This window comes from Natator depressus, chromosome 1, assembly GCF_965152275.1.
Source record: "Natator depressus isolate rNatDep1 chromosome 1, rNatDep2.hap1, whole genome shotgun sequence".
Lineage (NCBI taxonomy): Eukaryota > Metazoa > Chordata > Testudines > Cheloniidae > Natator > Natator depressus.
Genome location: NC_134234.1, coordinates 114,482,938 through 114,505,957, shown reverse-complemented (window position 1 = coordinate 114,505,957; position 23,020 = coordinate 114,482,938). Strand labels below are relative to the sequence as shown.

The 23,020-nt window shown below is 40.4% G+C and overlaps 2 long non-coding RNA genes across 2 annotated transcripts in view; one reads left to right on the top strand and one right to left on the bottom strand.

Moving 5' to 3' along the window:
• The window catches only part of LOC141982731 (uncharacterized), a 247,464-nt gene that overhangs the window by 121,020 nt on the left and 103,424 nt on the right, over positions 1–23,020 (top strand). The gene's annotated exons all lie outside the window — the stretch shown is intronic.
• Positions 679–15,959, bottom strand: LOC141982728 (uncharacterized). The gene is made up of 3 exons (XR_012638201.1): positions 15,872–15,959; positions 14,389–14,461; positions 679–783 (listed from the first exon to the last, which is right to left on the bottom strand). It is a non-coding gene; the product is annotated as an uncharacterized LOC141982728 (long non-coding RNA).

Below are 23,020 nucleotides of genomic sequence, written 5' to 3'. Positions count from 1 at the left end.
TATCAACATTATATTATAAACAGAAACTTTAATGGAAAGGTCAAATATTCACTGCACAGTAACCACTCTGTCAAAGAAAAACAAAACACTTGTTAGCACCTGTCCCTTTGGCAAATTATGTAGTTCCACTGCCTGATGCACCAACCAGACACTATTATTTTATTAGCATTCCATTCAACCGTTTACAAAAAGGCACCAGCAAATGCCAAATAATTGTTTTTGTGGAGTAGGAATAAATTAGTCAATTTAATTTACCTATTTAAGTTATTAGTTAAAAGTCAAAGATTCATCACACATGTCACTTCTCTTAACAATATAAATGCATAATAATAAACACACCTGTCATACATCAACATTACTGCACTACACAAAGTTAGCTATTGTGTATTTATGGTCAATTTGGAGGAAGGAGATATATATAAAATAAAATAAAATATACTAAATGCAAAAAGCCAAATTAGTGCAATGTTAAGTTGCATTGAAGTAATCCTAAATAAAATCAGGTAAAAGGAAAAATGTTACGGTCCAACAGCATCACCACATAACACACACCCAGTATGTGGCATTTTGACAACATACTGTAAACAGCAATTACACAATATATTTAACTAGTGTACATTTTTCATTTCATTTCCAGGCTTTTTTTAAAAGATTTTTTAAATTACCTTTGCTTATTGATGTTGGTGTTTAATGGTCCCAATTAGGTTCTGCAGTTCACAGCTTTCTCAGGCCAATGAAATGTGGAACAATAAGTTTCCTCTTTTGCTGCTGTTCTTGCTTTATCTGGAGAAAACAGCCTTGCAAAACTGTTATAAAATTTTACCAGCCCAGGAACAAAATCTATTCGCTCACCCTTTACTTTTATGATGAAGTTAATGAAAGAAAAAAAATCCACACTAATGCCATTTTACTTGCCTTAATGGAGTATTTGGACATTTTTGTTGTATGTGTTTCAATTAGAGATGGGCCTGAGCTAAAACCACTTACCTAAAGAAAACTTTGGGGATGTTCAAAATTTCAAACTCATCTATATCTACAATTCTGAAAACGACTCCTATCTTGATAATAGGCTGAACCAAACATCCAAACAGCTCTTTCACAGTAAGGGAGTATGCGTTCAAAATGAAGATATGAATTATGAGGCTTGTACCAGTCTCTAGTTTCAATGAGATATTTACATTCACCCCATGCAAATTGCCTAAGCAGCAACTCCTGTCAGGCTGTGCAGAGACAATGGGCATTGTTTTTACAAAATGGGATGAGCCTTATTAGGCTCTACTAAAATCTTAGCTAAAACCACTGAGCGTGCTGAGATGTGATTTAAAAATAAAATCCCCAAACTGTGCAAAGGCACTGGTTTTCAATGAGGGCTGTATATATACCAAGTTGCATGTTTTAGACACTAGCTGATTTTGCTTTAGCCCTGTTCAAAGGACTGAAACTCCAGTCTCCAAACTTCCGGTCCTGGCTGGAATTGGTCTCCCAGCAATTAGGCGTGAAGTCAGGATACTGGTCACATTACTGCACAACTACCAAGACAGCTGACTTCACAATTCAATCTCAATGCCACATAAAAAATTGCTGGCTTAAGTAAAGATGCCCCTTTTCTGAAATAGTTGAGCCTCTCAGACAGTACATCAGATACAACCTTTCTAAGCAACAGGCTACACAGGACTACATTTTGGATGAATGTCACATTTCTGGCCAAATAGATCGCTTAGATCCACATCCTCTGGTCTCTTCGGATCAGCTCACACATGCCCCTCAGAACAAGCATATGACCCAAAAGATTCTTCTTCATTCTCACGGGATAGATTGTGGCCACGGGTGGTTTAATTGGGGCTTCCTGAGCTCCCCATCTAGCCTCTATGAAGCTCAAGAACAATCAGCATGCCATCTGGTCATGAACAGCTCTTTTTATTGTCTTGATGGTGGATGGATGCGCTTGACATCTCTGGAAGCTGCTGCCATGATAGGGTGGCTATATTGCTTACCCAACATCTAACTCATTGTTTATGCTGTGAGAAGCCATACACCAGAAAGCTATGCAGCTTCCCTCTGTGAACTAATTTAACTCAAAATATAGTAAATATGTTTTATTTGTATTAATTCCTTGCATTATGTGTCTCAGGGGTAAGAGAAACCCCCCACCTGAGTGTATTCCAACATTTCAATTCCCTGAGGAACTTCGAACAGCAGCCATTTTTTAAATAAAAGAAACCTACCATAGTAATGGTTCCTCCTCCTTTTTTGTCTTATATGCAGAATTTCCCTCAAAAATTACATCTGTTCGAGGCCCAGAGTGGGCAGCATATTAAGTCATGGAGTGGTAGACCTTTTCTGTATGTAAAAGTATCATAACCTTGAAGTCCATTATGTCATTGTCCTTAAGGGATAGAAATGGGATTTTGTTTCTGTGGAAAAGAGGAGATTCCAGATTTCCCAGTGAGTGTCACAGCACCTGCTTCTAGCTGTGGAAGGTCTGGAGATATCTGGTATTTAGAATATTGAGTTTTGTGTACAGAGATGTTAAATTAGGTCGTGTGAGTGTTTAAGGGACAGAGTATGTGTGTGGGGTGGAGGGCAGGGAGGTTACTGGCTCTCTCTAAGCCCTGTTCAATTTAATTCATGATAACTAAGATACCTGTCTCTGCAGGTGGAATGACACAAAAATTGTCCCATTCAAATAATAATGAAAACAAAAATCCTCCACAAGATTTATAAAATAATTTTCTCTGAAACATACATGGTTGTGCTGGCGTGTTCACCCCACACCAGAAAGGAAGGGGTTAAAAGCAGCGTAGGGAGGCTGCACAGGGAGCAGCCAGTCAGGGCCCCTTGGCCTTACATAAAAGAAGCTGCAGGGCCAGAGACAGGCTGCAGGGTGCCCAAGGAGAGAGGACTGTGTTCCTAGCGGGCTGCAGGAAGGTAGCACTTTGGACAGAGCAGTTGCTGTTAGGGACGGGGGAGCAAAAGGGAGCTCCTAGCTGGCTACTAGGACTGCGGGCTGGAGACCCTGAGAAGAGGGAGAAGAAGGTGCTGGAGTCACGGGGAAGTGGGCCAGGGAATTGAAGCAGTATTGGCAGAGACATTAAGGAGAGGCAGCAGGAGGCTGCTATCTACAGGGTGCCTGGGCTGGGACCCAGAGTAATGGGTGGGCCCAGTTCACTCCTCTCCCCGGAAGGGGAAAACATGGATGGTGACATGGAGGGAGGGCTAAGTCATGAAAAGATGCTGTGGTTCTGGGGCTGAGATGGGTTTGCAGGCAGAGAAGGCAGCAGGAGAGGCACCAGCAGGAGAGGGCATGCTGGCTAAGAGAGCTATCCCCGAGATGGCCAGCAGGAGGTCCCACTCTGGAGTGAACTCCATGACAATGGTATATCAAAATATATGATGTGTAGTGTTGTGAAAAGTTATCATTGACACTTGTTTAGGATGATCTGCATCTCTCTGATGTGTGAGTCTGGTTTACATAATTACATTCTACTGCCCTAACTCCTACCTGCAGTATTCTTTCTCAATTATTTCCCTAAACTATTGTGTGGGATTTATGGGTGCTGTTAAACAGCTGCCAAGTTTCACTCCATAGGTGGCTACACTTCAGTGGTGGATGTAATGATTCGTGAAGCATTTGGGGATCCTTGCAGATGAAAGCACTGTCTAAATCAGAGCTATCCAGCTTGTGATTTGAGAGCTGCATGTGGCTTTTTTGGAAGCCACAGATCTGATATGAGCTCCTTTTACTCTTCTTGTGAGAGAACAGGCAGAGTGCAAAGCAGATCCCTTCCCCTCTCTTCAAGCAGCCAGGACATTGGCTTATATATTTCTTTTTCTATACAATATATTCCCAACAAGCAGTGTGTGTGACATTCTACAACATATGTTCATGATATCTTATAATGCATAACAACGTAACCGTAAAATGAATGCGTATCCCACTGTATAGTATATCAACACAATGGAGCTTATTTGGTGCTGAACTGAAGGAACAGTGCTGACGTTGAACATCATAATCAGTAAAATTGCAAGTGACTGATGTAATTCAAACAGGATTATGACTTCATTGGAAAGCAGGAGTCAGTTCTGACTTCCTTTGACTGCTTCACCTATCTCTCCCTTTACAGAATACAGGACTGTGAATGATGAATGAGCAATGCAACCAACATTTTCAACAGGAAAGCTATCTTTCTTATGCCTGTGACCTATTCACTGAGCAGCTGGCACATGGCTCCAGTGAAGTCATCCTATTCTCCTCCTACCAAAAATCTATTGTGTTGGTGAGATGTCAGTCATATTAATTGGTCTTCTTGATCTGTATGCTTTATTCAGCTCTCGAGTATTATGCTAAAATGCAGTCTGATATTTATCAAACACTCCATAACAGCAACTGAAAGAAAAAACGTGGCTTCTGCATCATCACTGCTTTCCTCAGTGTGAGTGGCTGTTTGGGATAGTTTCCTTCTGACTCTGGAATGTAATGAGGAGATGCATAAGAGTAGGGAATAGTCTCACAGAATAAACATGAAGGTAGTCTGTGTTGCCACAAGCAGATGTGTGCAAAAGTCAGCACTTCTGTGCCTTTCTTTTTTTTTCCAAAATATTTAAAAAAGCAAAAAATGTTGTATAACTCAGTGGTTCTCAACCAGGGGTACACATACCTTGGGGGTCAGGGGGTGGTACACAGAGGTCTTCCGGGGTACGTCAACTCGTAGATATTTGCCTAGTTTTACAACAGGCTACAGAATATGCACTAGCAAAGTCTGTGCAAACTAAAATTTCATACAGACAATGACTTGTTTGTAGTGTTCTATATACTATACACTGAAATGTGAGTACAATATTTATATTCCAATTGATTTATTTTATAATTATATGGTAAAAATGAGAAAGTAAGCAATTTTGCAGTAATAGTGTGCTATGACACTTTGGTATTTTTATGTCTGATTTTGGAAGCAAGTTGTTTTTAAGTGAAATGAAACTAGGGAGTATGCAAGACAAATCAGACTCCTGAAAGGAATACAGTAGTCTGGAAAGGTAGAGAGCCACCGTTATAACCCACTGGCAGTGAGTTAGAGGTCCTCTTCTGTGCAAGGCTAGGAATTGTTACCCCAGCTTCAAAGCATTAGTTCAAGCTTTAGCCCCTTATATTTTTAGTTCTGGCAGTCCCCAGTTCAATCCCTGGTATGTTGAGCAAGATGGTGGCAGTCACATTTGCATTTCACTATACCTTAAGCAAGTGTTAATGTCCATAAGATGAGTATTTCTATAAGGGATATCACGATAATGTTGACTGACATAAATATTCTATGTATTTTCAAATATCACGAAAATCAGTTGAAAATATACAGAATAATATTCTGGGTACTAAATTTGCCTACACTAGATAGGAGTGGGTGGCCAGGACAATTTTGAAATAAGGAAATGCATGTAAACAAATAGATCAACCTAGAAATAAGAGAGATGAATTTAAAACAGTGCAGACCAGCAAAAAAATAACTAATGTGACTAGGATTCTGACAGTAGCCCAAAGCGGGTAGGTGCCGTGTTCTGAATGAAATTCAATGGGAATCATGCAGTAGTTCCTCTGAAAATCTGTGCCTTTAGGTTTAAGTTTCTAAAAAGGGGTTTTTGTTGTTGTTGTTGTTGTTATGACAGTACCTAAGGACCAACCACGAACAGGTCTCATTGTGCCAATAACAATACAGAGTAACAGACGGTTCCTGGCTTGAAGAGGTTACAATCTAAATAGATAAGACAGACAAAGGGAAGGTGAAAGGGGTTTAGCATACAAGCAGTGTGACCATCTCCATTTGCTAATTTTCTTTCTCTCATAACATAGTTTTATGTAGGTTTCCTTTTTTCATTTGTTTTCATCTTATTCAATCAATGAGAGATAGGGTCAGCACACAATTTAGAGGGAAAAAATTCCTCATTTCAATAAAATGTCCTTCTAGGCAGAAAATTATCTATTAAAATATTTTGACTATGGGACAAAAAGTAATATTTGATCCCCTCATCGCCATAATGACAATATAGTACCTCTGCACTGTGGTCTTGATCCAGCTAGTACCCCCCTGTGTTATGTTCAGAGAGGGTGAATCTCCCTCCTGTGCAATGTGCCCACACAAGACCTGTTCATCACTTAAGCCTGAAAATAGGCTTAATTGGGGCTTAAAAAGTGAGAAAGGCTTATGTGGGGGGAGCCTCTGCATAGAGAGTGAAACAGCAGCACCTTGGACTGGAGAATCATGAATGCTAATGACATGTTGAAGATGTGCTAATCTAAGTAGGAATTTAATACGTTAGTCAGTTACGTTAAACGTAATAACTTTTGGACTGTTAATTAAAGTAAAACGTAGAGGGATTGTGAATTCTAGGGTGCCATCGCAACTCCATCACAATTACTGTATTGCAGTTATCATATTGCACTGAACAACCAAAACATTCAAGTAATGGTTTTCTTTTCCTTTTTTGCATTTGTGTTTGCCTGCAAAAAAGCACATGTGGTGACCATACAGATACACATTTTAGATCTGATTGGGAATTTTCCATTAGAAGGATTTTGTGACAGAAATTGGCCTCTTTGCAAAATTGAAATTTTCCACATTTTGCCAGGAATTTTTTATTATTATTATTTCTCTGTAGGGAAAATTGAAATGAGGGCTGCCCATCGGCCTGCTTTTCTCAATTTCACTTTCTGCCTGCAGGGAGAAAATGAAGTTGATGAGAGCTTTCCAGGGGAGCAGCCTGCAAGCAAAAGTATTCCATATTTGTTTGCCCAAAAGGAAATATTTCTGAAAATCCCTTCCCACAAAAAAAATATATATATATTCATCACATTTTTGACTTATTTGTCCTGGTTTGAGGATTTTTTCTGGGAAAAAATTTGCATTTTTGAAAAAAAAGTATTTCCAATTTCCAGACAGCTCTAATGCATATTAGTGATCTCTAAAATTCCAATGGTTTGATAGAGGGTGTGAAGTAATGCACCATGTTTGAACATATTTTAGTTTCATTAGTTTGTTGGGGGAGGGATTGGTTTTGGTTTTGTATTGTTGCTGTGATCTATTTACATATTGTAATTTTGCTGTTTTGGAGCACAACATATATAACACGAAGTCCTGGCTTCATTGAAGTCAATGACAAAACTCCCATTGACTTGACTGGCACCAGGATTTCTCCTTTAATTCTTTGCTTTGTAGGCTATTATGTGCTAGCTGAGAATTTCACTAAATTAAATTTTATAGGATCTGTGACTAAACCATTTCTATTTGTAATGTGATGCATACAGAATGTGACACAGTATACCTATTTGTTTCATGTTATTACATGCTCCATAATCTCACATATTCATGTATTATATTTATCATATTCTCAACCATTGCACTCCTTGCATATTTGAATTCCTATTAACTTCATTGGGAATGTTGGGTGCACCAGAAATGCAGGACCAGGCTGTCCAACACTGTGGAAATGACATACTATGACAATGCACTCTTCAGAGACATTGTGCTTCACTCTGCATAGGATGAAACTCTGATGGACTGAGTTTTCTCAACACCTGCATCTTTTTCATCAGAATTACCACAGATTTGGAACTCCCTGACACAAGAATCACTAGACACACAACCGCCTTCAGAACTAAATGTAAAAGTCACATCTCTTCACATCATCTTTCTTATAATAAATGCTCAGAATGAGAATCGGATACATCAATTGAAGGAAAACATGTACCCATCCTCCCCACTAGTACTGGTTGAAAATTTTATGTCAAAACTGTTTTTTTATGGAAAACTGCATTTTCAACCAAATGTTCATGAAAAGTTTCTTCTTCCCTTGACTTTACTTTTTTCATCAAAAACAAAAACAAAAAAACCACAAAAGAATGTTGATTGTCCTCTATGGGGCATGGTTCCCAATTGGTCTACATATCCCATGATTTACCACAGCCAGGACACCCATGATGTATCACATCTCCTCACCAAGACAGAAGACTGTAGGTCATCATGGGGGATGGAGATCTGACCAGGGAATCCAGTCTATAGAAGGGAATGGCAGCAGGAGGCATCCAAACTATAGTTCCCACTTGGCACTGTGGCAACATTTCCAAATTGATATATTTTGGTTTTTGACTTTTCACTGAAAATTCAAAAAAAATTTGCAAGTTAAAAATGCCAACCAACTCTACTCAGCATAGCCAGGACTGACGAGAGTGGGTGGAAGCGGGGGAGAATTGTACCGGGGCCCTGAGCGGAGGGTTCCCCCCAAATATCTAACTTGGGTGAAATGGGAAGGGGGGTGGGTCTCAGTGAACATGATTTACCAGGACCCTAAATTTTCCTCAGTGGGTCTGACTATAGCATCAGGCTGGAGGGAGCATACAAACTTTTAGACTTACTGCTTACTTTCCATAACTTTGGCTGAGCTCAGAAATCATGGAGACGGTCATGTTATTAATATCCTAAGTAGATAATTGTGCAGATGTATCAGATAGACGCTGTGGTGAAAATTGTGATGGCTATTCAATTCTTATCTAAAACATACATTTATAAAAGTCTTAAAAATGATCTGTCTAGTGTGTTGTACTCAACTTAGGATGAAGGAAGCAGTATGACTGCTCAGAGCTCAAGTATGAAACTGCAGAAAAACCTGAGTGTCTCTGGATTAAGTTTAGAAGTGTGAGCAACAAGGGTGATGTCGTGGTGGGAGTCTGCTATAGACCACCGGACCAGGGGGATGAAGTGGACGAGGCTTTCTTCCAGCAACTCACGGAAGTTACTAGATCGCAGGCCCTGGTTGTCATGGGAGACTTCAATCACCCTGATATCTGCTGGGAGAGCAATACAGCGGTGCTCAGACAATCCAAGAAGTTTTTGGAAAGGGTAGGGGACAATTTCCTGGTGCAAGTGCTGGAGGAACCAACTAGGGGCAGAGCTCTTCTTGACCGGCTGCTCACAAACCGGGAAGAATTAGTAGGAGAAGCTAAAGTGGATGGGAACCTGGGAGGCAGTGACCATGAGATGGTCGAGTTCAGGATCCTGACACAGGGAAGAAAGGAGAGCAGCAGAAGTCCTGGACTTTGACTCCCTCAGGGAACTGATGGGCAGGATCCCCTGGGAGAATAACATGAGGGGTAAAGGAGTCCAGGAGAGCTGGCTGTATTTTAAATAATTTTTATTGAGGTTACAGGGACAAACCATCCCAATGTGTAGAAAGTATAGTAAATATGGCAGGAGACCAGCTTGGCTTAACAGTGAAATCCTTGCTGATCTTGAACACAAAAAAGAAGCTTACAAGAAGTGGAAGATTGGACAAATGACCAGGGAAGAGTATAAAAATACTGCTCGGGGATGCAGGAGTGAAATCAGGAAGGCCAAATCACACCTGGAGGTGCAGCTAGCAAGAGATGTTAAGAGTAACAAGAAGGGTTTCTTCAGGTATGTTAGCAACAAAAAGAAAGTCAAGGAAAGTGTGGGCCCCTTACTGAATGATGGAGGCAACCTAGTGACAGAGGATGTGGAAAAAGCTAATGTACTCAATGCTTTTTTTGCCTCTGTCTTCACGAACAAGGTCAGCTCCCAGACTACTGCACTGGGCAGCACAGCATGGGGAGGAGGTGACCAGCCCTCTGTGGAGAAAGAAGTGGTTCGGAACTATTTAGAAAAGCTGGACGAGCACAAGTCCATGGGGCCGGATGCGCTGCATCCGAGAGTGCTAAAGGAGTTGGCGGATGTGATTGCAGAGCCATTGGCCATTATCTTTGAAAACTCATGGCGATCCGGGGAAGTCCTGGACGACTGAAAAAAGGCTAATGTAGTGCCCATCTTTAAAAAAGGGAAGAAGGAGGATCCTGGGAACTACAGGCCAGTCAGCCTCACCTCAGTCCCTGGAAAAATCATGGAGCAGGTCCTCAAGAAATCAATTCTGAAGCACTTCGAGGAGAGGAAAGTGATCAGGAACAGTCAGCATGGATTCATCAAGGGCAAGTCATGCCTGACTAATCTAATTGCCTTCTATGATGAGATAACTGGCTCTGTGGATGAGGGGAAAGCGGTAGACGTGTTGTTCCTTGACTTTAGCAAAGCTTTTGACATGGTCTCCCACAGTATTCTTGCCAGCAAGTTAAAGAAGTATGGCCTGGATGAATGGCTAGATTGTCGGGCTCAACGGGTAGTGATCAGTGGCTCCATGTCCAGTTGGCAGCCGGTATCAAGTGGAATGCCCCAAGGGTCGGTCCTAGGGCCGGTTTTGTTCAATATCTTCATAAATGATCTGGAGGATGGTGTGGATTGCACCCTCAGCAAGTTTGCAGTTGACACTAAACTGGGAGGAGAGGTAGATATGCTGGAGGGTAGGAATAGGATACAGAGGGCTCTAGACAAATTAGAGGACTGGGCCAAAAGAAATCTGAAGAGGTTCAACAAGGACAAGTGCAGAGTCCTGCACTTAGGACGGAAGAACCCCATGCACCGCTACAGACTAGGGACTGAATGGCTCGGCAGCAGTTCTGCTGAAAAGGACCTAGGGGTTACAGTGGACGAGAAGCTGGATATGAGTCAACAGTGTGCCCTTGTTGCCAAGAAGGCCAATGGCATTTTGAGATGTATACGTAGGGGCATTGCCAGCAGATCGAGGGACCTGATCGTTCCCCTCTATTCAACATTGGTGAGGCCTCATCTGGAGTACTGTGTCCAGTTTTGGGCCCCACACTACCAGAAGGATGTGGAAAAATTGGAAAATGTCCAGCGGAGGGCAACAAAAATGATTAGGGCACTGGAACACATGACTTATGAGGGAACTGGGATTGCTTAGTCTGCGGAAGAGAAGAATGAGGGGGGATTTGTTAGCTGTTTTCAACTACCTGAAAGGGGGTTCCAAAGAGGATGGATCTAGACTGTTCTCAGTGGTAGCTGATGACAGAACAAGGAGTAATGGTCTCAAGTTGCAGTGGGGGAGGTTTAGGTTGGATATTAGGAAAAACATTTTCACTAGGAGGGTGGTGAAGCACTGGAATGCGTTACCTAGGGAGGTGGTGGAATCTCCTTCCTTCGAAGTTTTTAAGGTCAGGCTTGACAAATCCCTGGCTGGGATGATTTAGTTGGGGATTGGTCCTGCTTTGAGCAGGAGGTTGGACTAGATGACCTCTAGTCCAACCCTGATGTTCTATGAATATTTTTGTCCAAAATTATAATTAGAACTGTACAATTGTTGCATTGATCCTTTACAACCAAATATTAAATGCCTTGTTTGCAGTAACTACTATTTTATTTTTAATAATTAGATACATGGGACACTTTACTGTAAAACAGAAAACTGTTCTGCCTACTGTCAGTTATGAGTGTACACCAAATTTTAATGAAAAAGGATCAATAAACTGTCTCAAAATTCACCATCATCTACTGCATTCAGCTCGCCCGATATAATATGTAATAAGCTACATTGTTCAATGTTTTGGTTTATGTGACCATTTACAACTAGTACTAATGCCTGAAAAATTGTAATCTTGCAATAGTTCACATAACCAGTCAATAGGCTCAAAACCATAATTGTACATCTTAACTGAAGAACTCCTGCATTTTAAAATCTAGGTAAAACCAAAGTGGGGCACAGAAGTTATGTTAATTAAAACATATTATCAATAGTTTAGATCCTAGCCCTGACCTCAATGGCTATTCACTTCCACTTTGGCTGTAGTACTCAGCATTTTTCAGGATTTGGCCATTATATATTTAATGCAAAAAAGGAAGCTAATCTAGTTAAAAGAATTTTGGTATTGAATGTCCCATTAACACACTTGGAATTACTCACAGGTGTTGCCTGTTTAATTAATTCTTCCATTCTCTATTAGCACCTTTACCTCTATTAATAGAATAGTATGTTCCAGAGGTACTATAGAACTAGCTGGAGCATCTGCCCTGTAATACAAACCTCCCATGTATTTACTGGTGAATTCCAAAGTAATGATGGTTGGGGTGCGGTGGGGGAGACTGGAGGAGGAAGGTAGGTGTAAGAAGCTGCCATGGTGACCGGAAGAATTTGACTGAGAAACTTTAGTCTTTTATCTTCTTTCTTCCGTTCATCACAATAGCCTTCCTCTCTGAGATTATGAAGAGAAGAAATGTCACGTGATGTCTGAAAGTCATTAAAGAAGCTAGTGATAGTTTTCTTCCCAAATACCTCATCTAAAGCTTGATCATGGAAGGTGGAATGCATCAGAATTCACACAGAAGTTAGTTAACGTTTTGGGTACTTCTCTTTCAAGATCAGGACTTTCAAGATATTTAGTAAGCAATTTCATGTTAAAAACCAGTGGTGTCAGACTTGACCCACAGCAGTTCTTCTCAAATAATAGAAAGAGATTTTTTTTCCTAGAAAGTGATGTCAGAAGGGAACCTGCTTTGTATATATTTCCAGCCCCATTCTTGCTACTATTGATTTAATGAGAAACAAGAATGAACCCTATAGTGGAAAAGCTCCTTCCATTTTTGAATGGTTCAGGTTAGGGTAAAAAAAAAAGTAACTTGAGAAGGAATTTCATATTGAGGAGGGAGAACTCTTTTTGACAGTTCTGATTTCCTGGAGATCAGTTGCTTAGAATGTCTTTGAATATATGATATAGACAAGGGCTGGACATACCAGATACCAGAGGATCTGCTGTATGAAACACGAGGTCATTCATTTTTTTGAAACATGATTATTAATTACTTGATAACCTTTTCTATAAAGGGAACATTCATCATAGATTACTTCTAAAAAGTATCTGTAAATTGTTTAATGCTGATTCAAAAAGAAATGCTACAGGATATATTAAGATATTTCCTTAAAGTGAAATGATTGTACTGTAACTGAAAACTGTTTGTTTGTTTTTTAATGTTTTTCCACAAGTTCTTAATTTTGTAAACAAAATGTACAGCTAATTTTGGAAACTCCAAAGACTTTGAAGTTTGTGGTTTTATTTCATAACACAGCACCATTTCAGTTTTTTAATCAATTTATTTTAAGGATCAGATATGCATTGTGTGTGTGTGTGTCAAGTTCACTATTAGGAACCTCCCTTAGATTTTGAGTGTTTTTAGAATCTTTCACGGCAACATAGAAATAGATCTTGCAAAGTGCTGAGTGCCTGCAACTCCCACTGAAGTCAGGGGACAGATTGCTGAGTGCCTGCAACTCCCACTGAAGTCTTCCCTTCTATGAGTGGTTCCATACTTCTGAAGTGACCTATATCTAGATCTGAGGATATAATTTCCCGCAAATAATTGGTGATGATTTTTTGCATTATTTTCTATATTCACAAATTGTTCGCAGACAGCTCACAATTATCTTACATTTTTCCGTTATATGAAATTATCCACCAAATAATTTTGATAACCATTGACCTGTGGACTGGGCATGGGCAGTTAGCTGTAAGTAATTTTATTCAAAATCTGAGTTGGGTTGCTTAGCTGCAATTGGATATTTTGGTCACAGAAGGTTGTTCCTCTTCCTTTTTTGGTGAGTGTAACTCTTAAAGTCAGGCTGTGAACATGTACAGTTGCAAATTCATAAAGCTTGCCATACGGGAACATTCTTCAATAGTCACTTAAAATTTTGTTTCCATGTACATTCTGAATAGTCAACTCATTTGCAGAAAGTGAACACAAAAGAGTCATGAACTCAATCAGATTGCTGTATATTTCCAATAAAAGTCATGGACTTTATTTTGCAGTTATCACCCTGCTCTGGTATTATTCTTTAAAATTCCTACAACTCTGCTGGCCAGCCACATGTGTTTTGAATGAGGAGAGGGAGAGTTAAGAACTCATTTAATCCTCCCACAGAGTCCTTACTTTCAGTGGAAAACTTTACCTTGAAATTGTTCTACCCCCTTGTATTTCACATGGATGTTTTTTAGTACTGGACATTTCTGAAATAAACACGCAGGATGAAGCCAACAACACAGAGGCTACATTAGCCGCTCTTTTTAGCAGGTCCAATGGAAGGATATTTAAGATTTATAATGGAGTTTCAAGAGAGTACAGTGACAAACTGAAGTTCTAATAGAAAAGATGAGAGCAGAGGGACCAAATCAGTACTGATCTTTATACAGCAGAAAGAAATCCTGACTCCATATCAGTGGGTCAGGTTACCCAAGCCAAATGGCAAAAGGATAAAGTAATGCTGTGAAACAGACATATACAATTTACAGTAAGATTTTAGATTTTGCTTATAAAGTTCTCCCACCAGGGAAGACATTCTTTAAATAGTTGATGGAAATCTCTTCTGCTTTCAGCCCTTCCTGCACCATTTCATTTAAATGGTCTGAAAGTGTATTTGATAGGATTTTCCTTCCATATTCAAACATGATGTCTCAGCAGTGCGACCCATCACTTGATGTATCAGACCTACCTGGGGGTAAGGTTTGCAAGTTCATTTCCTAGTTTCCTCTTACCCAGGGCATCTGCCATGTCAGTGGAGATAGCTGAGAATAAAAAGAAACGCAACTTTAAAAAGAGTAAATAGTATTCCTAATATTAGCCACAATCATTAAGGGAGGTGGGGGGAGGGGTCAGACCACAAGACAATAAGCCAGCAGCCAACATTTTGAATAAATAATGAACCAAAGCAAAATCAGCCATGCATCTAATTGGGACATTTTCACAGCACTGCTTGAGGCACAGAATAGTTTTCCAGGCTAGATATGTGCTGGGCAAAATTAATCAGATAATCAGTTTCCATTCTCATCTCCAGTTTAAAACATTCTGTGTGTTGGCACTGTGGTCAAGAAGACTTTACCTTTATTGCCAATGGGTTTTTGGTGATAAAAAGAAATGGTTAATTGTAAGCAGACTGTGACACCCAGTTCAATGAATAGCTGTAAAAGGGGATTTTGTGAATGTGCATTTGAAAACTTAGGTTAGGCTGAGTATTCTTATTAAATAATTAGGAAATAATAGGACTTCAGACTAGCATACTAGCAGATGCAGCCTCTATCCCTGATCACGGCAATTTTGAGGACCCTGGTATAGACTTTAAGAGCTCCTCCCCCCAAAATCATACTGTTTAGAAGAGTTATGTAGGGACTTGGCAAGCCCAAGAGGAAAATTAGCAGTCCAATGTCAGCAAATTACCATTATACTATTAAATAAGATTAGGCTTAGGCAGATTAGATTTTTATTGATAAATGTCAGTAAACATCGATTTCACTGTACACAAACGGATGCAAACGCGTATCCATTGATAATTGAAATTTACAGATAGACAAAGTAAGAAAAATGCTGTTTAAGAACTTTTTAGAGTTTGATTTAAGGATACTTACTTTGTATATTTTGATATACAATTGTTGACAATTTGTTTTTTAACTGTTAGAAAGCTTTAACCCTTTCAATCTCAATGTCTGCTATCATTAAATAATTAGTATGAGCCCCCCTCATAATTCCCCACATTATGAAAATTTAAATCAATAAAAATGAAAAAATGCTTAAAAATCTGCCAAAGTTATAAAATAAAACTGAATTCTGCCAAGCCTGAGTAAGATGGAAATCTTACCAGAAGTATGTTATGGGATCCTATTGTATGGAGTAGCCAGACTACTGGCCTTTATCAAAGGTTTTTATATCTAAGTTAGTTCCAGATTCAGAACTTTTGAAAGCACAATATCTTTGGAAGGAAAACATACATTGTCCAGCAGAAGAATGTATTTTAGGAATTCGATCACCAAACTCATTAAAGAAATATCCTGAAAATTCTGATTCCTGAATATTAAAAGGCACTGAGTGTGCCTGAGTCGGCATTTGCTACTTTGTTGACTAATGATATAGTAACGAAGAGCCCCAAATAATTGTCAAATCTGCTGCAATGCTAGGAGGGCGGTTGTGGACTAGCTCCTCACCTCTGCCAGACCACCACTCGGGCCAGGTGAAGAGGAAAATGAATGAATGTCATCAGTGTCCACAAACTGATTCAGTCCCTGGTGTAACTGAGAAAAGATAACAAGGAGACTGTAAACCACACCATCTTGTACTTGATCCAGGACCACCAGAGCACATGCCACATCTACATGGTACAATCCCAATACACCTCCTATGCCTGGTGGAGGATCCAGAAGACAGTAGCACAGAGATGGCTATGCTGGCCCAGTGTTAGCTGAGGAATCCTCAGGTGTCTCTATAGGGGATATTTGATGCCTCTCCATACATAGATTTACAGCCCTTGGAGTGGCAAGAAGGGATCAGAATATGGGCCAGAAACTGGCCTTTTACTTGAAGCGGGAATGGACAAAACCATCTGAATAAAATAGGAACCAACCCATGTTTTCCTTCACACTGAATGCTAATTGAAGGCTTTTCTGAGTTTTAAAAATGTTTGGTTAACTTTTTTGAGTTTATTTTTTCTTTTTTCCTGGACATAGGCAGATGCTAAACTGGAACAATGAAAGATTACAAGAAACTATTCTTGACAGATGTGTGTCCTGGCCAGAATGAAGGAGCCCTGGAAATTCTGTGTGAAAGCCAGCTCTTACAAGATTCATAGCCTGATATCTTTTAAACCAACGAGTTTTATAATGAACTTTGGCAAAACACACAAGATGCTTACCAGAACCAAATCCCCACACTTTTGAAGGTTCACCCAGAACTAATTTGAACCTATCCAACTACGGTCCATAATAATTCTACATATATCAGATCAAGTGGATTTAAAACAAATGTAATAAGAATGTGGTACTATAGAAGGTAGTCCGGTAATATAAAGTATCTATCTTACCCATTTATTTGGAATCTTATCTTGCAGAGGAGAATGTGGTTTAAAATGTGATCGATCAGAACATTTGCTATTGGTAACAATTTACCTCTTCTTTTGTAGGTTGGGAACAATTAGATATACATTTAGAAAGTCAGCAGAGACATTTTTTGTATTTATTCTATTGTGTTTATATCAACAACAAAAAACAGTCTGTAAAAAAGTGCAGATAGCACACAACTAGACATAAATACACTGACACAGAAAGAAAGGTAGAAAACAGGCTCAACTGAGTTCCCTTACAGAAGACCTAGGGCTAAATCCTTGGTGTAAATATATTGACTTCAGTAGGGTTAACTAAGGATGAATTTGGATCCTACCCTTTAGAGTCCTAACCAGCCTGGAGAGAATAATCTGATAAACAGATAACACTTGATTATAGAGCAGAAAACCTAGCACTAAAACAACTTGAACTTCTTTGTTCCTAAAATTGATTTGTGGGACCCTAAGAAACCTCAGAGGCAATTGATCCAAGTGTCAAACAGATTAGTATATAGTTAATATACTTCTGCTTCTTTGTGTGAATTCTGGTGCTCAGGGATATTCTCTTTGGGTTTGATTCTGACCTCACACACCATTAACTTTATTCAAGTTACTCCTAATTTACACTGAAGTAAGTGAGATCAGAATCAAACCTCTAGTTCCAAATACCCAAGAATATCCATCAGTGCTTTAATCATACAACCCTTACAAAGAAATACTAAACTAATCTACTGTTATGGCCCCAAACATGGCAGCTTGTAATTGTTTAGGACTATTCACGTAGAATAATGTGGAATTATTTTTTTCCATGTGAACTGTGGGGGTGAGGAGGGTATTTTTCCATGGGATCACCAAATCTCACTTGCCATTTTAGCTTTGCTGCTGGGAAGAAGTAATTTCCTGTGACTGTGTCAAATCTTTAAATGCTTTATTTTGAATTCCAAGCACATATTTCACCCATGCTTGTCCTCAGATCTATTTTTCAACTGAAAACAAACTAGTCACAGAGGGGCTGTCTGCCAAAATACAAGAAAAAAAAAAGAAAGATTAAAACCACCCTGGTTAAATGGCAATGTTCAGGAGTGAGTTGGCACAAATTATGCTCATAGAAAGGAACAAACTTTCTGCCTTGATGTCTCATTGTAGGATCGGGAGGAAGAATTGTGGTTCTAGACCACCTTTCTGTGCTCCCAGTTGTGGGACTGACCAGGGGTCTGCCAACCCTAGTATCACTTAAAACATCTGAAGGGCTGTTCTGAGTCATACCAACAGTAACTGCTCTTTAGGGACCATTTCACCAGCTAGGAATCACTGGAGCACACTGCGCTTCTGTCACACTCCTTCCCATCCCAAGCCCACTCCAGTCTTCTCATGAACCATATGCTGGGGGGAATCCCCAAATGCCTCTTTAGAGGCAGCTTTCTAGCTGATTTGTCTTGTCTGAGCAGTACAAAGTAACCAGAAGGGGGTTTGAAGAGCTCACAAACCCAGCATTCTCAGGATTTTGTAGTCAACAGTTTCAGTCAAAGGGCTTATAGTATCTCCTTGGCAGGGGCGTAGTCATGGGTGGGTCTGGGCCCACCCACTTAGCATCCAGGACCACCCAAATCTGAGCAGGGGTGTAGTGCTGTCACAGCGGCCCAGAGCATCACTAGGGCACCTGAAATCCAGGATGGAGCTATGCACCCGCCCTTCAGAAAGCTATGCTCTGGCCGCTCTGCCTTGCCATTTTCTGAGCCCCCCATGCACGTGCCCAGCTCGGCAGGTGAAGCCCTATGTCTGGGGGCACCAGGGCTAGGAAGAGGCCGTGGCATCGGGGGAGAAGCTGAACTATCACAGTCTAGAATTAAGACTGTGGCTAAAGGGAGAGGTCCTGGCATTCATATGTTTCTTGTTTTGGTGATTACTACAGTCGTTGGTCTCTTGGTTTGTTCACAAGAGTGCCAATTGTTTCTAGGTGCTAAAAAGCCAATATGCCATTTTTAAATTTCCTCCATACCAGGGTTCCTAGTGGCAGAATTTGTTAGACCCATCTTGAATCCAGACCAAAGAATGATGTTTATTTGATTTCTGAATAGTAAATAAGAACATAAGAATAGCCACACTGAGTCAGACCAGTGGTCCATCTAGCCCATTATCCTGTCTTCTGCATTGGACTATGCCAGATGCTTCAGAGGGAATGAACAGAACAGGAAAATTATCGAGTGATGCATCTCCTGTCGTCCAGTCCCACCTTCTGGCAGTCAGAGGTTTAGGGACACCCAGAGGATGGGATTGCATCCCTGACCATCTTGGCTAATAGACCTGTCATCCATGAACTTATCTAATTCTTTTCTGAACGCATTTATAGTTTTGGTCTTTACAGCATCTCCTGGCAACGAGTTCCATAGGTTGACTGTGTGTGTTGTGTGAAAAAGTACCGCCTTATGTTTGTTTTAAACCTGCTGCCTGTTAATTTCATTGGCTGATCCTTGGTTCTTGTGCTACGTGAAGGGGTAAATAACACTTTCACTTTCTCTACACCATTCACGATTTTATAGACCTCTATCATATTCCTCCCACCCCCCACCCCTGCATAGTCATATCTTTTCTAAGAATAATAGTTCCAGTCTTTTTTAATCTGTCATCATATGGAAGCTGTTCCATACCCCTAATCATTTTAGCTGCTGTTTTACTGAGTAAACATGGTCCCCCCAGAAGTCCTGTCATTAGTGTTGTTTTCACTTATCCATATTGCACGCGCATTTGATAGCACTGTTTGCAGGTTATTCAGCTCCTTGGCTCTATGGATGATGAGATTTACCAAGGATAATCATACATACTTTAATGTTATCTCAAGTTCCATAATAACATCTACAGTTAGCTCAAGTCCATTGTCACTTTGGAAGATATACAGAGCATATACCATAACAGAACTAGAATAAATATCCCAATAGCACCTACAGGCCTCATCAGGGTTGGGGGCCCATTGTGCTAGGCACTGAACTACCCTAACAAGCTTACAACCTAAGTACATGTTGAGAGACAGATGGTGGATACAACTAACAGGCAAAAGGGGCACAAGGAAACAGATTATTATGATTAGCATAATAAGCAGCAGTGATAGCACCCCAGCTACCCAGCCTTTGCTGGTTGTTTTGCAAGCATCACAGGAGAGGGAGTTTTAAGGAGAATAACTGAATGGTGGCTTGTACTTTTACAGGATTTCTTCCCAGGGATAAGGAGTGGCCTGGGAGGAAGCAGAAAGGTGTTTGAAATAAAATTGGAGTGTTGAGTGATAGAGGCTGGAATCATTGAGGGACGAGAGATGGGGGGTCCATGGCTAGATAGTGTAAACAACAAAAAGATTTTTGAAGTGGAGGTGCTATGCCAGGAAGGGTCCTAAAGTAAAAGACAAGTAGTTTGTCTGATGCAGTGGGAAGTGGGTAGCCAGTGTAGGGATTCAAACAGGGGAGTGACATGTTCAGAGCAAGAAGCCAGAAAGATGATCTTTTGTGGCATTTTTTTTAAATAAGAATGGCAAGATGGCATTTGTTGAGACCAGAAAGGCAGGTTTGCAGTAGTCTAGATGTGAGATCATGGGACCTGGACAAAAACTTTAGTTTTGTGGACAGAGGAGAAAAGGCAGGATCTTAGAGATGTTGTCCAGGAAGAAGCAGCAAAAATATCTATCAACTGATACCCAATCTTGACTGCATGTTTAGAATGACAGTGATTACAGAATACAAACTTTAGCCAAATGGTACTTGTGTATACTTAGCCATTTGTATGAGGCTATAACACTTGGCTGCATATCTATGAACTCCGCTTCTCTTTGTCCTCAAAGTGAATAATCCTCATTTTAATTTGACAAAAATACGTTTTGAGTTTGGCCTCTTAGCTTTAGGAAGACATTCTGTTTGTGAAGTCTCACAGACTCTCTTGGGACATCTCCATTATTGCTCTGCAAATTCTTTCATCATTCTGTCATATCCACCATGGCCTGTGACAATATGAGTTTGATTTATGACATCATATATATCTTCTGTCCCCCCCCCCCCCCCCAAAAAAAAAGGATACTGAAAATCCAGGCCCTTGTCATCTGGCTCAGTCTTCTTAATGATTATTTTCCATAAAACCACACAGTAAGATCTGAAAAAATAGTTAAATAAAATTAATCCATATATTACAGTAAAATATTTTGTTCTTTTTTTATTTTGAAACTAAACTTGAATAATTTCACTTTCATGAATATTTGCTTATATTCACAGAAACATTCCTCTCAGTGATCATGAATATGGAAGTGCAACAGCATACTACATTATTAAACTGAACCTTCTATTTTGCAATAGCCTGTTCACTTTGGAGGTCAGAGAGGGTGGCAAAGCTGTCTTTTCAAGTAATTGCCTTATAAACATGTCCTTAGCCACTGTTTTAAAGCAAAACTTGCAAGGAATGTTAAACTACTGCTAGTAACTTGGCCTAATGTGTAGGATATGAATAGTTCATGAAAACCCCGCTTTACCCCTTTGACCCTCATATGCAGCTTAATGGTGAATCGGGAACAAGCATGTAGACCAAGGGGTTGCAGTGCTGCAGTGATACTGCAACCCCTTGGTCAGGCAAGATCTTTGACCATGACTCCTGCCCTTTCCTATGCCTGCCTCTCCAGCTCCCTGTGAATTTTTCTCCGATACCTATGCTGCTCTAGATTTTCTTGCTTGATCTCACCCCATTGCCATTTACCCACCTAATTCTCAATATTAAATATATCTGAGAGGTGTGAAAAAGTATGGTCCCAATTCTCATTTACACTAAGAGACCTTTACACACTGCTGTGGGTCTTGAAGTGGGTGTACATTACAGAAAGGAAAACAGACTCAATTCTTTATTGGTGTCTCTATACTAGGACTCTGTCCAGGAGCTTTACACACTCCTAGCTGCAAAAGGTTTGGTTACATCTCCTTGTCAACCTTGGGTTACTGGGGTAATGCAAGCACTCTGGCCAGGGTTATTTAGAATGCAACCCTGTCCCCTGGTACTGTTATAATCAGGCATTGTACAGCAATATTTCATCTATATACCAAGTACATTTGTTGAATGTGCCGGTCTTCAGTTCTCTGACATCCAGCATGGTTTACTACTTTAATTGACACAGTGCATGAGTAACCCACTGGTGAGTGTGTGTTACAGATTCCTCTCTAGAGTGATCACAGAGGATATGAGTTGTACAGACACAGCTATAGAGTCCTGGCCTTTAGGTCTGGAGGTTCCCCAGTTCAATCCTTGGTGTGGTGACTGTCACACGTGCACATCCATTGGCCTAATTGTGAAGTTTGTGGTTAGATCACCCTGATAGTCTCAGACTCACTGCTCTTACAAGTGGCCTGGGGAATATTGCAATAAGTCTCTTCCTTAGATATGGTACTTAAATATTATTCTGCTGGTATTTGCCTTTATTAGTCATTTTCGGGCATAATGAAAAAGCAAGGTAGATGGACAGAAAAAAATCTGCCCCCTCCCCCCCCAAAAAAAGATTCCATGTAGGTGATAGGATTACCAGCATAGGTTTGAGGTCACAATCTGCCACTTTTGTTAATGCTAGACTATGGCAATCCGCTGCCCAGAAATCAGTCTGCTTTGTGCACTTTGACTAAGAGCAGGCACAAAAAAAACATAGAGCCCTTTTAGAGTACTGAAAATACAGGCCTGATGTAGTCTAATTAGAAAATGATGCAGATGAGATCAGTGTATCTGAAGAAGAGACCTTGTTGCTACAGGATGTGTCATGTTTTTTTTTTTTTCTGAAAGAAGACTCGATAATGATGGACCGCATGTTGTTCATTGTGGTTCACCTTACGGAGCTTTCTGCTCAAGAGCCCAAGGGTTCCAATGGGAAAGAACAGGAGGCAGAGGAGTGGAAGGATATAATGGAAGGACTCTTTCAAAGGCCTGGGAAATAGTTACAGCAGCCTCAAACAGAATTGATCTTCTGCTGACTTTTAGGTATGGCTAGGGAGGGAGATAATTGGCATTCTTCATTCCTGTCCCTATCCCTTATCCTGAGAGGCTGCCCCTTCCACAGCCTCTGATCCTCTACTGACAGAGCTCTATGGGGCCAGGATGAGGAGAGACAGTGCTGCAGAGGCACCTGACTCCCCCACACATTGCACAGGTCAAGAGCATTCCTACAAAGGATACACTAAGTATGGAAAATACTGGTAGGAGCATCTGGCCCTTTCTATCTGGTTCTTATAGTCAGGGCCCACTATATAGTATG